At 47.9% G+C, this 16831-nt stretch overlaps 1 protein-coding gene across 5 annotated transcripts in view; it reads left to right on the top strand.

Moving 5' to 3' along the window:
• Positions 1 to 3045: 3045 nt before the first annotated feature.
• The window catches only part of LOC125738236 (SH3 and multiple ankyrin repeat domains protein 3-like), a 124723-nt gene continuing 110937 nt past the window's right edge, over positions 3046 to 16831 (top strand). For 2 of the 5 annotated variants that reach the window (XM_049006996.1, XM_049006998.1), the window contains exon 1: positions 9334 to 9490. The gene's annotated coding sequence lies outside the window, so the exon portion shown is untranslated. Of the gene's footprint in view, positions 3213 to 9296; positions 9491 to 14094; positions 14116 to 16831 lie in introns of those variants that run through there. The other 3 variants (XM_049006993.1, XM_049006992.1, XM_049006994.1) reach the window with 3 other exon arrangements.

Genomic DNA, 16831 nt, shown 5'->3' with positions numbered 1-16831 from the left:
CAAATGCGGTCTTACTTAGAATGTTCATCAAGGTTTTCCTTCCGGTGATGTTTTCACTAAGTGTGCTTTCGGGCTCACAAAACAAAAAGGACATTTCCTCAGTCGACCCACCAGCGCCGATGAAGCAGCCAGCTTCTCCGTTGTGTGATTCTGGGGGACAAAAACTTCATTGGAGGCACTTTGTTTCCAATGAGCTGTGATGGACATAAGTCACGGTGCCCCCCCCCCCCCCCCAACCCCCCCATGGCCACAATTAGAGGAGGATAATCTGCCACTCTGAGAGCTGCTTCTGCCTGCCAGTCAGCTATGCTGTGTTGACTTGGGATAGCAAGTGTGGGACCTTTTGTCGCTAAGAATTATTTCCCCCCACGGAGTGAAAGCACACCATTTATATTGCACCGCATCTCGTTATTGCATTTACGAATTCCTCTCATATTAAACTCCCACATTGTATTCGGTGCTTTTAACAAATGCTCCGACAATGGCTGGCTGTATCTGGGTCTCACTTGAGGGCTGTCTGCTTGAAATCTCTGATAGCAAACCAGGTCGGGAAGGAGCTTTGCATATTTCTGCGAATTCAGCTGGATGATAGAACTCTGAGGTGAGAGTCAAGACTTACGCTCTTTCTGTCTTTTATCGTGTCTTTTTCCTAACCCTTGTTGCATTGGCTTGAAACCGAAAAAGTCCTGAATGACTGGCGGCATTTTTGGGCACCGTTTAACGCGCGCTGGATTAAACGGTGAAGTTACAGATTATCGTTTCAAAAAAAGTAAAAAATAAAAAATAGTTGTCGCGAATGTTTCTAGCTGCTGTGATACCGGTCGCAATTTCTTCAGTGGCGGCTGCTGGTCTGTCACGACTTCTTTCTATTTTAAGGACTTTCCTTTGCATTTATGACAAGGAATTGATCCATTTATCAATGATCTAAATCCAGCTTCTTCGCGATGATTATACTTTGATCTCTGTCAGCTGAAATGTGAGCATATAGACCTTCAATAAAAAACAAAAAACGAAATTAAGAGTGACGCCTGTGAGGATCGCTCATCCGTAAGCAAAGCAATTGTTCCTCTGTATCTTAAGGGAATTGATCCGTTTGGGGCGGCGTGCTGTTGTTGTTGTGTTGAGGCTTCGTGTTAATGACCATCTCCCCCCCCGTAAGATTTGAAGAGATTGGGACTGTAGTTTTTCGTGTCCCTTTAAGAGAATACTTTGTCTTTATTGTCATTATACACTTTAAACGAAACTCTTTAAGGACACTGAGTAGTTTGAGTAAATTGCAGTCATTTATATGCGCATAACCCTTTCTGTGGCCCTTAAGGCTCTCCTGGGTGATATATGAGCTTCGCTCAACACTTCACCACTATTGGTTCACATCTACAACCCCGTAGTGGGACTGGAACAACGACTTTGCCCAGCTAACCTGGCTGGTTGGAAAGAAGTGCCGCTGAGGTTTTCCAGTCAATGTAATTACTGCCAGAGGACCAGTGCATGTCTGCACTCAGGCAAGCGACAAGGTTCGGTTCTCCGTGAGCCGAGCGGCTGCCTGCATGGGGGTAGGGAGAGGGTGAAGATTAATCTGCTCTGGCTGGATGCTGTCAGGTTGGACGTGAATGTAGCTCCACCACCAGGCTGTGGCGACAACATGACCCCGATCTCTGTTCTGCCTGCTCCGTCGGGTTGTCTGTCAGTCGCTGGCAGTTAGGGTCTCAAGGCAGGGAATGGCACCCAGATGCATCGCTTAGTCATCTAGATGGGATGCGGCTGATGAAAGGCTGAGATCCAGTCTTGGCATCCTGTACTGAAGGAAAAGAGCTTCTAAACTGAGGAAGGGAGGGAAATACAGATATCGAATCAGACTCATTATCAGACTCTTACATTTCATTTATTTGTTGGACGGCTTTGCCTAAAAGGGATACATTTTTGAGGAAGCTGTCAGCGAGTCCCTGGAAAAACTTGGGATAAAGGGCCTTACTCAAGAACCTACTGGTAACATCACTCTATGAAACGCTGGATCTCAGCTAGCAACCTTCGGATCTCAGACACAGCATCCTGACCGCACACTGGCTCCTCACGCCTAACCAATGGTTAAATGAATAAATCAGTGAAAAATGTGAGCGACGGGCATCCCAAGTCTCTATGGCCGTTCCTGGAAGCTTCTGTGCTTACTGGATGAAATGGTCCACTGCAGGCCAGCTGTAGGTGGGCCTTCACTTACCATGGGAGACCTGAGCGAAATAAACAATGCAGGGATTCTGACACCTTAATCGGGTTAAAACCTCAACACCTCATATCTCCCGTACCCTCTCTCCTGGTTCTGCATAATTGGCTCAATCCATCAAATAGTTATTCCCGCGTACTCAGCAGACTCGTGCATATCGTGCAAGGTCAGCCTAAAATGTCGTCCCGAAGATGGCTGGGCATGGTCTCTCTGATGAATGTTCGGGGTTTCTCTCTCTTTCTGAGGCAGGCTGTGGCTCACTTGGCAATCGCTCCTTCCCTTGAAATGGAAAAAAAGATCCCTTTTGTTCAGCACAGTCACGAAGCAGCCCCCCCAGGTACCAGCCGACTGGCCCCCATGCCTCTGAGGGCCAAGCTGAGTGAAGCCGGGCTTATCTTTAGCTAGGTGTGTCTCACCGCTGTATTGGGTTGTGCGTGGATTTGATAGATATTTCTCTTAAACTAAAAGCCCAAGTAGGAAAAACACGGTGGGTGGTTTTAGCCAGACACGATGAGATGAGCTGTGCAGTACCGACAGGCCGTGGAGATGCCAGCTTTATCGGCAGATTTGTTACATTGGGGGGGGGGGGGGGGGGGGGGCTCCAGCTCGCTTCGAACCTGATGCACAGTTACCCTTGTGATCTGGCTCCTTGTCTGTCGTCTTTCTTTTGTCGTCACAGAGTTTCAGCCAAAGCGGCTTCAAGAGCTGCTGGAGGGGGCCGCAGCCTACGCCGGGCTGAGTGGGAGGGCCGGGTTGGCCGAGGCGTGGGACCCTGAGGGGGGAGTCTCGCACACACACAGGAACACGCACACACACACACACACAGGAACACGCACGCACACACACGGGCTCCCACAGACAGTCAGTCAAAATGCCATTCCTGCCTGAGTGTGGGCTGAAGGCTCCCACTTCCCCAGCAGAGCTCTGCACTGTCACGCTAGCAGGGAGCTGGAGATGTCGGCACACCCCTTACCGGCTAATTGATGTCTCCTCGGTAAGTTCCAGCTTCCTTTGATTTCTTTCTTCGTAACAGAGTCGAGGAAACTTTTTATCGCAATGGAGGAGCGTATGTACCATTCATCTGGTTTTAATTGAAACTCCGAGTAGGTGACTTCGGACCAGACTTCTTGAGCACTTACTTGGCCGTTCTGCACTGCTGGGTTGATCGTGCTGCTCAGTGAGGTGTCTGGTTGTGGCTTTCTGAGGCAGTGGGCTTCTGTCTTCTGTCAGCGCATCTGATTGCTTTGTTAATACGTTTGTACGCCAACAGTGCATATCTAGCTGTTGACCTTGTGAGAAATCTGACTGCCTATCCCCGATGTGCCCGCTTTCTCTGCTGGCTAAGGAGATGTGGAACGGTTATGCAATAGCTTTAGGATATCTTTGGCTAGCTGGGAAGCATGGAGTGGAGTGAAGATGAAGGTGTCTGTATGTACATTCGGTGATAGAGGCTGCAGTCTGCAGAGCCCTTTCGTCGGTCCCAGCTCATGGGTCTCGACTTGCCACATGGGCAGCCCCCTTGGTTACCCCACTGGTGCTGAAGAAGCGGTGATCTCTCTCCGATGCCCCTCCCCGTGCGATTCCCCTGCACCCCCCCTGCCGTTTCTTTAGCAGCTCTGCTTTATTTGTGCATTCTCACGAGAAGCTACCCATGTGTTCAAGCCAGGGGCCGATCAAAGCAAGAACATCTGTCCTGCTGACGAGTAACATCTAGATCATCTCAAACCAGTGCCTCCATACAGGCCAGCCTCCAGCTCTCCAGCTTAATTTCACATCCCTGCCGCTGTGATGAGCTCCTTCTCGCGAAGGCTTTACGCTGCGCCGTGATCAGATCTCGCTTGGGGGGCATGGTGAGAATCTTAATATGGTACACCACTTAGTGATATCTGGCCATATCATCACCATGGCCGCAAGCGAGCTCACAGCCACTGCTAACACTGGCGCTAAGCAGCATGTTGAGATTGTGATTAGCAGCTAATTAAATTGCTGCGTGGCAGAACATCTGTCTGTCTCTGTGCTGCTCGATCTCGCAGGAAGGATCCTGGAAGGATGCTGGTCTTGTAGACCTCTAAATGATTCTGGTGCTGGTGTTCTGACTGTTACCAGGGCTTGCTTGTGTATGTGTGGTGGGGGGAAGGGGACAAGACAGGAAAACTGATTTAAAAAAGACAAACTTGGGGGAGTAGGCTTTGATCTTGGTGCTCAATTTTTGTTAAGTACTGAGTAGCAGATGGTGTGGCAGTGAAGGAAGTGAGTTTGAATGAAATCCCAGAAAGACTTCTGTGTTTCCCTCAGAGCTGAACAGAAGAGCTACAGTAATTCACTAACCAAATAAGGTTGCGACAGGAAGACTCTCGGCATTTTCCAATTTTTGATTGCTGTTAAATAAATGTGCAGACTGCAGTTATCAAAGGAGTGACCTTGAGGGTAAATTTACGAATGACCTCTCAAAATGTAGCAGATATCAAGTGTATTTCGTTGAATTGATTGCAGGTGGAAAATCTTTTTTCACGGCTCCTTAAAGCGAGACGGTGAAGCACCGAACCTTCGGTTACCATAGCAATGACATCACACTTGAAAAAATAAAACACGTTCACTGCTGTTTGTGCGGTTATTAAAAACAATGCAGCTCGCATGAGACCCAGAAGGCTGTATGATATGTGGTAACATTTTAATATGTCAATTATTTTCTGAATCCTTAGATAAAAATGTTTCAGTTTCAAGGGAATATTTGTGTAACACATGTGTTAAATTTAGAAGACTGCAGGTATTACATTCCTTGCTTATCACCAGTAACACCACATAGGAAATCCACTCATTACCCTTTTTTGTATGCAATTGTAGCAAACTGTTCTGAAGTCAGCTGCACTCTGTCCACTACTTGGTCATGTATTACCTCCTGAAATTGTACCAGCATCCTTTCCTATTTGAAAAAAGGCTACCTGACCATCTGCTGTCACCTGAAACCCCCAACAAGCCCAATCTCAAATATCCCAGTCCGACGTTTAGGGAGATCCTTCTTCTCAAAGATCCAGAGGGTTGTTGGCTTGAATCACGAAACACTAAGTGTGGTTCTTCCGTGAACCAAACTGCTTCGGAAGTGCTTGGCATTAAAAGCATGTTTGAGAACCTAAACAGGCATCGCGAGCTTGGTGGTGGATGGCGAAGAGCAGGCAGAAATGTAAGGCAGACCATGAAGTAGGGATGCGTAACATATGGGCATCGGCTGATGTGTCAGTCTTGGTCAAATTTGCTGCCCGTTATATAGACTTTAGCCACTATTCAAAGTTAGCAGTAGCAGAGCTAAAGACATACCTACTGAAATAATGGAGATGATTGTGTAGGACGATCAGCCGTTTACCATAGTTGCAGAAGAGGGACTTCGCCAGTTCACTCTGCACTTAGAGCCTCACTGCAGTCTCCCAAGTCGCCAGTGCTTCACTGGTGTTTCACTGCCAGCATTATATGGTGTGGTTACTTCACAGAATTATTATATTTAACATCGATTACATCAGTTTCACTACAGATATGTGGAGCTCAGAGATTACTGGTATTGGCAATATTAGACAAAAAAGTTTTGGTTATTGGTATTTGGTCAGAATTTCCATATTGAGGCATCACTATCTCAAACAAGCTCCCTGATCATGTACTTGGAGATCAGGGAAGCTGTGATTCGTCCCTGGAGGTGATTTGATACCAAATAAGGATCTGATAATAAACCTGCAGACGATGGTTATGTTCTGGTGCCTGAGGCTGAGGCTCTGTGTTTTTTGTCCTTGTGACAGTGGTTTTGATGTGTTGGGATGTTTTCTGGAAGTTAATACATCGCTGCCCAAAGATTTTAGCTCTAGATGCTGAGTTGACTTCATAACTCATTTTCATTTTGTTTTACACAAAGTCATTGGTTATATTGATTACACCCTGAACGCCTGGCAGACATAGAAATTTGACTTTAAGAACTAACTATGAATTTACCAGTGGGTCATTTGTCTTTTCCCCCATAACTGTAAAGTACACATTTTTGTCATGGTCTGGAGTAATCTGGAGTAAACTGTGGGTTTTTAAAGTTTCACTAGCATTTAGTGTCTTTTTCCATCAAGTGTTTTGTAAACATGCTAGTGAGTGACTGACTGTAGACCACCGTGCTGTTTGCTCGTCACTCTCAGTCAGTGTTCCTGGCATGTGGCTGCTTTTCAGAGTCTGACCAGAATGGCCAGGTGGCCGGTGATGTGTGAGGTTAGGGGCTGATCACTGGGGCTTTGGCCGATGGCTAGGGTGAGCATTTCCAGCACTTTGAAGGTAAAACCCTCCATCCGGCTTTGAGAGGTGGCTACAGGTGCCTGCCCCTGTTGTTAGCGCATGGCGTGGCTACTGTTTACTGAGTAGTTTCACCTGGTTGTCATACTTAAAATTGTCCTTGGTCTCCTTGAGTGCTGAGTATAAATCTGAATAGATTCTTTGTCTGCCCCCAGCCCACCCCAAGTTGCTCGTATCCGAGCCTCTCCATCCTGGGCCTAGGGTCTTTATTCGAGGTTCTCTACCCTGGGCCTATGGTCTTTTTCCAAGCCTCTCCACCCTGGGACTAAGGTCCTTATCCGAGCCTCTCCACCCTGGGCTTAAGGTCCTTATCCGAGCCTCTCCTCCTGGGGCCTATGGTCTTTATCTGAGGTTCTCCACCCTGGGCCTATGGTCTTTTTCCGAGCCTCTCAACCCTGGGACTAAGGTCCTTATCCGAGCCTCTCCACCCTGGGCTTAAGGTCCTTATCCGAGGTTCTCTACCCTGGACCTATGGTCTTTTTCCAAGCCTCTCCACCTGGGGCCTATGGTATTTATTCGAGGTTCTCCACCCGGGGCCTAGGGTCTTTATCCAAGCCTCTCCACCCTCGACCTGGGGTCTTTATCTGAGTCTCTTTACCCTGAAGCCCCTGGAAACCCAAGTCAAGTTGGACCAATGTCTGCCCACAGACCTGAGTGATGTTCCAGTTTGATCCCTGCATGGGAGAAAGATATTTCTACACCTACATATCAGCTATCAATCTGTGGTTTGTGCAAAGCTCAAATACTTCCCAAAGTGTGAAGGGGAAGGAGACCAGAGACATTTTGAAAAGCATAAAGAACAGACTCACGGCCGGTGAGTTTTTATGACTGCAGCTGGGCTGCTTTTGCCCTGCTTTATTTTAGAGATAACTATCCTTAGATGCATGCCAGCATGCAGACATACCTTTAGACATACCTGGGACTGTCACCGGAGTCCACAGACATGGTTAAGCGTGTGGAGCTGGTACTTACACTTCAGGGTTTTGCACTTTGCTGCACAAGTCAAGTACGATAAATGTCAGTCCACTGAGCCAACAGTGACCATCCTGCTCACAAAAGCAGCTACACACTGGCAATGCAGCACTTATTACGATTCTTCTGCAGGATTGCAGCAGGATTCGGAAGTGTGATGTGACCAGAATGCCAGCCGTTGTTTGTGCGGTCCTGGTAGATGTAGACCACGATAATGTGTTTCTCTCCCCAGATGTTCCCTACGAGAGCCGACCTTGCTTAGGCTCACGCCTATGAAAATGACATTAGCACCTGCTCGTCTTCGCACTGCAGGCTTCATTACACTAGTGATGCTGCTGTGATCTGAAGTCTTGTCGTGTGTCTGTGACTTCTTTAATACTTAGCTTGAATGCTTGTTCGGACCGCGGTGAGATGGTGTCAGAGACCTTGACCGTGCTCAGACAGACCTCTTCATGCAGCAACACTAGGGCTTGACAGTATCAGTGTAGATGACAGGCCTTAGTAAATGTGACCATCAGCCTGCAGCCTGCTCTATAACAGACATTATAGAGAGCTTATTATGGAGGACTGTAGCGTCTGCATCCGTGGGATCTTTGTATAAGTCTAACAATGGTCACTGATGAAGCTGAGGAGAATCAGGCTGATTTTCTTTCACATTTCTAGGCAACTTGAAAGCTGGAACCACAAAACCAGAGCCTGGAAATGGACTAATAAATGGTTTTGCCCCTTGTTTGGCAGACTTGAGCATGAATACATAGAGCAAGATTGGTTTCTGACTGGGCTTCAAATAGAACGCAGAGGATCGATTTTAGAAAAGAGATTCAAAGAACAAAAGGGACAGAGCCAGCCTGCGGTGGTTCTGCCAGTCTTACAGCCTGGGTTCAGTGCCAGTCTGTGCTGCTCTCCATCCCCCTGGCCTGAATAGGCAGCACGGCCAACCGGGCTGCTAGACTGAGCTGTTCTGGGCAAATGAGGTCCAGAGACATACTATTAGTTGGTATACCATTTTGATAATTTAGTCCAAAGTAAACTGTAGTTGGTAAAACGGATATCGCAATAACAATGTGGAAGTAAAACTTAATATTGGGCATGTCTGCTCCTGGGCCTTCATACTGGATAGATGGGGATTTTTGTTGCTCTGGCTGAATAAACAGGCAGGGTACCTGATAATTTTAAATAAGGTGTCATGTCCTCACATTGCAATCTGGGTATTTTGCATGTTTGTATTGTCTACTGTCTTGTGGAGGCGGTTATTTCCATGTTAGCCAATCAGGAAAAGGCTGAGTTATCAGCAAGTTCCCATATTTCCTGCAAAACATCCTGGGGCAGGGGGCCTAGACAGGAAGAGGTGCTGCCTGGAGTAGGTGTTTTTGGGAGAGCAGAGGCGGGGAAGTTCCTTCCTTAAGGAAGATGGACCACATTGCGCAGATCACTGTTCTGTGATCAGCTTGTCACCTCGGTGCTCTATTCAACATCTGCACTACTTTGGTAACATCAACTAGACTAACCTGGCTTCCAAAAAGCTAAGCCTAATTATGTCAATTTAAACAATTTAATAAACTGAACATCATTGGTATCGGTTTTAAAATTTGGGAATTCTTTTATCTTTCTTCATGCAAATAGGCAGCTTGAAGTACGTATCCTGTTAATTGAATCCCGCTAATTAGAGGAGTGATGTCCGGTGTGAATGTAGAGGAAATGCAGGCCCTGTCTTGCTCTCTTGCTCCCTACTTCAAACTGGAGACACGCAACTGACTGTACTGCTGCTCTGGTTTCCTCTGGCTGTTTCCTTCCCGGGTCTAAACACACTCTTTGGTGCTTTCCAGTTTCCTGAAGCTTATATGCAGCGAGTGGACCGGCACAGACGTGAAGAGAATTGGTCTGAGCAAAACAGAGGGTGAAACAAGTGAGGCAGCCGAGTTCTGCTCGTTTAACTTGTTTACTCCTTCCACACTTTTTCTTTATCGGACACGAGGATCAGAGGTAACGCTTTCTGCTCACTGGCGGGGTTTTGGTAATTCTTCACTGCATCCACACGCTGTACCATGTGCTATTCCTGCTTTCTGTCAGCACGGATGTGAGCTCTCACATGTTTATTTCAAAAATGGCATTTTCTGCTATTGAATTCTGCTGTGACTTGTTTCTGAATTGTGTCGGAAGATGACAAATTAGGGAATTTTTATTTAACTTTTTCCTCAGAGAGGATTTATCCTTCATTTTCTGCATGAAGGCAGTTTTACATAGTAAAAAAATATATTTTACTAACTAGCTTTTGCTAATTTTGGTGTATTGGGTGCTTTGCAGTGAAATCACGGTCTGGCTGTGATTTATGTCCAGAGTAAATCAGACATTCTCTCAGAGCTCGGCTCATTCTCAGACCGATGTCTGTACTACTGGCTCTTGGTTTGAAGCTCTTGTGTGTCTTCAGCTCAGCAATAATCTCATCTTGTGAATCTGGCCCCAATTTATGGTTCTGCACAGAGTATGGGGGATTCGTTAGGTGCGTGACGTGGCTGTGCTGTCGCTCAGTCTCCTTATGGGATGTAAAAGGGTCCTATGACTCACTTCCTGTGATATTTAGGTGCCTGCAATGCCTGATCTAGCAGAGATGTAACGGATGTGTGTGTGAAAGGTCAGGCAAATCTGAGTGAGCCCAGGTTTAACTATTTATTTATTTTTTTAAACAGGCTAGATGTCCATTGACAAGCTTTCAGAGCAGCATTTAAAATGTGAGCCAATCTGGCTGCTAGTTGGAAGTATTTTCAATCATTTGAAGTTCTTATTGAGAACTCCTGCTTGGTCCTGTGGCCCTCACCTCCATTTTCATGTTGAACTTTGTATGTTAGGCTTAAATGAACGGGGTAGTACTGATGTGCAGGCTGCCTCGTGGACTGGTGGGATTGGTGTGAGGTGTGCCAGGTGGACTGGTAACACTGGTCTCGATAGTGTTTGGGTTCACGGGATATACGAGGGCGCGTCACCAGGCCGCCTGCTGTTACATATCATCAGTGTAAATTAATAATTCATCAACACATTCCAACAGCACCGGGGGTCTGTGATGAATATGATAGCCGATTTGTGTGTAATTAATGGTGCTAATTGATGCTGCTGCTTAGCGTGTGCGTGTGTCTGTGTGTGTGCAGAAACTCTTATAGGTATGAAGACTCTGCTGTAGCCAAATAAATCCTGTGTATTTAATCCCAGAGTATAGGTGGCATGTGTTTAATCCCAGAGTATAGGACATGTATTTAATCCGGCCTCCCAAACTATTGAGTCCTGCTGCTCTAACCAGCTCCAAGAGTGATCCAGATGGAAGGTCTATTGTGACAGAGAGTTGCTGTTGTGAACACCAGTAGCCCCCCCATCCCTAGAGGGGGGCTGGTGGTGCCGGGGAAATTTTGGTCTAATCACGGCCAATCTTATTTTGGTGACATTTCATAGGTTTCATTCTGTCTCATCCCATGCCCTACACCTCCACCCTCCTGTCTTTGTCAAAGCTGTGTGGGATCCACTGGCACTGAAGAAGGAAAAGCGGATTTATATCATCATGACATGACAGACAGGCAGGGTGTCTGACAGTCCATCTGGGGATTTTAATTAATTTAATTTAAAACAATAATTTTAGCATTTCGAGGAGTGAATGATGCGGACTCCTTGGGGAAACTGCTGTTTGGCTCTGGACATGTAGCAGAATAGACAGAACTGAAGGGGCGATGTAAGTGAAAAGAGGCTGGGGGTTGGGTGCCCTGGGGGGGCCACCCTCCATCCAACCTGTGACCACTCATCCAGGTCAGTAACACGGGACGCCTGATGTAGTTCTTCCAAAAACATATCTTTTCAAAAGTTAAGTAATGGTGAAGTTAGCAGTGTGGCCTGCAGTTTCTGCAGCAGCAGGTCCCTCTCTAGCTCTTTGGGTTTCTCACTGGAGGTATTTAAGACACATATTGTGCATTTAGGTCGACCAAAAGCTCATTCTGGACTGGAGATCAGCACACATTGTGCCTCAAGTGCATTGGAGCCATGCTGACCACCCAAAGTGAGATGGTCATCGGCTACAGGGGTCAGGCTGAGAGGCGAGTCAGAGGGCAGCATCTTCCAGTCAACTATAAGGTGAAGGAACACACCAAGTGCCCTGCAGGCTGAAGGTCTGAGCTTCCGCTTCCCCAATGGGCCGGTGCTGCAAGTTGTGTAAGGGTCCACGCAGCAGCTGAGAGGATTGTAAGTGGGATTTCCTGTAGCCGTGGCTTGGGGCTTCACAGAGTGACTGTTTACATAGGATAAGCCGTGTGGAATGTGTGTGATGCCCGGCATTTGGATGAAGTTTGCAGGGGTGAACAACGGGGCAGGACAGGTATGTGGGGCATGACCTACCATCAAACTTGTGGGGACTTTTTGATAAAATGGGGACCTTTTTTCAGGTCACAAAGATCAGTGAATGAAATCAAAAAAGTAAAAATGCCAAAAGTCTTGTACTTAGTTTGGTTACTTATGGTTTGTACCTGCAAGCCCCGTAATCTGGCTGGAGGTAGGACGGGCCGATCAGCCTGACACCATGTGCAAAGGAGAGGAGTCCCGCTGGATTTCATGCATGCGGGGCTCGTGCCTTAAGCTGTTCAGCTGAAGCAGCCCTGTGACATCCTGCTGCAGCAGAGAGGCACATAATCTCCTGTGAAGCACCTGCTGTTCTGTCTTCCTCTTACCCTCCGCTGTTAGCGAGCTTTAGCGTCGAAGCCCTTAAAACTGCCTTTACTTTAAAAGTCTGTTTCTTTGCTTACATTATGACATTAAATGTGATATGTTATTGCACAGAGGCCATGGACTGGGTTGGTTTTTGTAGCACAAAGGATGACTGCTCTGTCCTGTGAAGACGCAGGGTTGCTGGTATGTGGGAGGGAATTGTTAATGTTCAAAACCAGATGAGGTCTAGGGGCAATAACCTGTAAGCTTCCCAGTCTGAGCTTCACATTGCCAAGCTGCCTTCTGATCTCCGAGGCAGGTGTAGGCTGCCTAAGGTCTCTGCCAGCGTCAGCTATTTTACACAGAATAGGGAATTTAGTTTCATGAGATGTTCCTGAAGAGCAAAGCTCAGTTCCAGATTTTCTTGGTATTTTAGAAGTTCGTTTATACGCCTTCTGAGGATCAGAGATTCAGAGACGTTTCCAGATCACTGTACCCAGTCTCAGCTGGAGACAGCACAGCTTACTCCCAGTAGTACACTGGGCAGCATGGACCAGTTGGCCACACGTCACAATGGGAGCAGCTGGGCATTAGCAGTAAAAGCGGTCAGCGGGAGGCTGATAAAGAGTCCACAGGACAGAACCGTTAGGGTAAGTATGGTAAATTGTGCAAGTTTTATGTAGGCTACTAGTAATTTACCTTCTGTGACTGTTAGTTAACATAGTTAAGTTAAAGAGTATAAGACTTAAGAGAAGAATGTACTGCTCCTTTTCATAAGGTCCTGGTCCTGCAGGCTGGTCCTCCTCCTACTGTCCCTCTTCATTGACCTCGACTGGACCGCTGATGGCGCTGTTGCCATGCCACCCATGGCGCTTTGCCAGGCTTCCTGTGATCCGCTTGTTTGCCGGCTGCTGATTGGTCCTGCCCTGTCCGTTGGGGTGTCTTTCATTCACATGAAGTTCAGCACTAATGTGAACATATGTGAAAATGTTGAATATATGATATTCATCAGGTGGACCTCACCCCCCCCCCTTTTGCCATAGTGACTGTTTGGTGGCCATCTGTACCCCAAAGCTCTGACTGATGAGGGGCGCCCTGGTGTTCGCCCCAGGCCTTGCAGAAACATGGAATGGGGGTAGGGATGGGTGTTGTCAACATTCTTGGAGATTGCTAAGAAGGGTTGGGTCTCCGGATCAATCTGTGTTATTTTTTGTCTTTTATAAATAAGACGGGAAGCTCATCTAACCCTTTCCAAGGTCTTTCCTGTCCTGTGCCACTGATATAGGGGGCCTGGGCTTTTCAGCGTGTCTCCCATTGTACTCTGGCAGATAAGGCTCCTTAAGGGCATTTAATCTCCGTGACACCAAGAGAAAGGAAAGGTGGTGCCGGCAGTTACCATCAACTCCATCACGGGGGCAAAAGCTCAACATAAGTTTATTTTAAGGCCTTATTTATCGCCGACTGTGTGCACCCAAGTGAACAGACCTCTCCGTGTGCCTGCTTCTGGTTGTGCTGAGCTGGAATACCTGGATGCTGTTCTGTAGATGGTGTATCTCTCTTTCAGTGAGGAGTTGGGGGGAGGGGAGGTTGAATTCTGGATCATGGCAGGACTGGCCCTTTAAAAGCCTGACAGACGATGAGTGTGCGGGTGTTTCCTGGCAGACTCAGAGGTGCTAAGTTTTTCTTTCTTTTATTTATTTATTTATTTATTTCCTCCTTTTCCAAATTCCATTCCTCCCTTGTGGGTCTACATCACAGTTTCCATGGTAACCCCTCAAACTAACACACACCCCCCCCCAGGTTGCTGTTAGTCACTTAAATGTATCGTGCTTTTTTTACTCGGCAGAAATGCACAGAGATAGCAACATTTCCATGGTTACCACACGGCCTTGCTATCCTCCACTTAGTAATGCTTGCAATATCTCTGCAAGGTAAGTGGGACTCACACTGTTCTCTTAATTTCCAGCTGATAGCGACGCTTCCTGCTCTGAATCTTTTGGACCGGCAGCTTTCAGTCTTCCTCTCGTTGTCGTTTGTGGTTGTCTGTGGAGCATGTATGTGGGTCTTGCCGCTGAGATGTGTGCGTGATTCGTGTTCTGGCAGGGCTGTAGGGGGCTGGGTGTGCTTGCCGAGGGGCACAGAGTGTTGACGCACTGGAGGAAAACGCCATGCCTCAGCAGAGTTCTCTCACTTCGGGGGGGGGGGGGGTACCTGCTTGTTTGCAGAGCCCCTCCAAGCAGATGTTTCAGGGGAATTTAAGCATGTGCGCTGTAATGGGGAGATGGAACACATGCAGTGGGAATGTTGGTCTGCTGGCTGGTGGTGATCTCCTGTCCTCCATCTGACAGATAAGGCCATGGGGGATCAGTGGCTGTCCTCGGTTGATGGCTGGAAGGCCTGCCTGCCTGCCTTGTTGACATATGTGCTGCTTTGATGACCTCCTGATGAGGGATCTCCGGATTTATATAGGGAACTCTGGGACGATACCCTCAGTGGTGACCTCAGTGAAAGGTTTATGGGAAGCAGCTTTCTTTAGCTGAAAGCCATGTCTAATGGCTCTCCCCGGGAATCCTCATTAGATTCTGAATGAGTGTTAATGGGTGATAAGGTGACCTGTAGGGGGAGTTAAAGTTGCACAGACTACCCTAAATGACTTGGTATTCAGTTTTAGTTTCTCCTTCAATAGTATTGGTTGTCTGTAGAGCATGGCAGCTAACCCCTGCTCTGCACTTTATGTGACATACCTTCCTGACAGATAGGGGATGAGCAGATCAGCGCTACCCTAATGCGGTAATTGGCTCACAGCACGGTCCCTGTAGGGAGAGAGGGCTGGCCTGCAATGAGCTGTGAAGCACTGATGTATTAAATTAAAGGCCGTAACTGGAAATAACTAGACGCTTAGATTGAATTAAGTCCCAGATAAACCAGTAGATAATCAGCTTCGTTGGGGACACGCATGTGCTTAATTACAGACGAGCAGTGTTAGGCAGTGTTAGCATGAACTGGAAGGCTGCTCTTCCAGTCAGCACTGATTTCTGTCAGTGTGCATGAAGAGCTGCCCCTCCACACGTGTGTTCGCTGGTGAGGGGCTTGGTTTTCTCCCCGCCTGGAATAACAAATGTATCGCGGATCTCTTTGGGCGATTTGTTGTTGAGATGGGGCGTCTGATGCTGAACGCGGTGCGTAGTGCCCGCTTCTTAGACAGAACCTTCTCTAGTTGTTGATATGTGATTTCCAGATGACCACTGCAAAGCCAGTAACACACGTAGGGGTAGCGTCTTTGTTGCTTTGTTTATAATTGAGTGACTTCAGGGCAGCCTGTCACATGCAGTCTTTGGTCTAAAGCGTCTGTCTGCATGTGTGGCTCCTTCCCCTGAAGCCCCCCGGTGTGTCTGTCCAGTCTGAGGTGTCTCTGTTGTAATCAGCTGTTCAGCTTGTCAGTTTCCTCTCTCATGGCAGAAGACCATCACCTGTCCGGTGAGCGGGTGGGCGACTTGGCCTATCATTACATTTACATTTTAGTCCTTTTGTGCGGTACCTTTTGAGAATGCAGCAATTGGCAGTTAAGCGACCTTCTCAGTGCCCCACCGGTAACATCACTGCCAAGCCCTGGGATTTGAACAGGCACAGTGTGCTACCCCCTCTGGGCCACACAGCGCTCTCCATCCAACCTCACCTAGTGTGTATGACAACTGCGTACTGCCCGCAGCGACAGTGTTATGCCCTGCAAGGTAACTGGAGGAGCCAAGAGCAGCAATACAATAAAGGGCATCAATACACTGCTAAAATGTAAATCGTGCTAAACCTGCTTCTGTGTTGTGAGCAGTAATTGTATTACCTCTCCAGGGGAGTTGCACAGGTATAAGGAGGTCTGGTCTGTACCAGCCATGGGGGGGGCACTGTGAAGCTGGGGCAGTGAGAGGCCCTTTGGTAGCTGCTTATGTCACACATAGATGCTGGAGCGTGCCGGACATGCTTTGATGGCTGCACTCTGACATGTAATAGCTCTGTCAGTCGGCCGCCTCTGTCCTCTGTGACCTGTGAGACAAACAGTCTGTGGGTTAACCGCTTTTGGGTAACCGCTCTGGGTCCCTGCTTTGAGTAACTACTCTGGGTATCCTCTTTGGGTAACCGCTCTGGGTCCCCGCTTTGGGTAACTGCTCTGGGTACCCGCTTTGAGTAACCATTCTGGGTGCCCGCTTTGAGTAACCATTCTGGGTGCCCGCTTTGAGTAACCATTCTGGGTGCCCGCTTTGAGTAACTACTCTGGGTCCCACTTTGTGTAACTACTCTGGGGTCCCGCTTTGGGTAATCACTCTGGGTGCCCGCTCTGGGTGACCGCTCTGGGTTCCCGCTCTGGGTGACCGCTCTGGGTGCCCGCTCTGGGTGACCGCTCTGGGTGCCCGCTCTGGGTAATCACTCTGGGTGCCCGCTCTGGGTAATCACTCTGGGTGCCGGCTGTGGGTAATCACTCTGGGTACCTGCTCTGGGTAACTGATCTTCTGTTTGGCGCTCTGCCTGCGTGCCAAACCTGAATATGGCGGTGAACCTTGGCTGGTGAGCCAGAGGTCGGCCTTGTGGACTGCCGATCAATGGCCAGCTTTAGTCAGCAAATGTTCCTGGCATCTTGGAGCACTCCCAAGATGC

The sequence above is a fragment of the Brienomyrus brachyistius genome, chromosome 3, assembly GCF_023856365.1.
Source record: "Brienomyrus brachyistius isolate T26 chromosome 3, BBRACH_0.4, whole genome shotgun sequence".
NCBI classification, from domain to species: domain Eukaryota; kingdom Metazoa; phylum Chordata; class Actinopteri; order Osteoglossiformes; family Mormyridae; genus Brienomyrus; species Brienomyrus brachyistius.
Note: the sequence above shows the minus strand (reverse complement) of the source record. Positions and strands in the feature narration are given on the sequence as shown.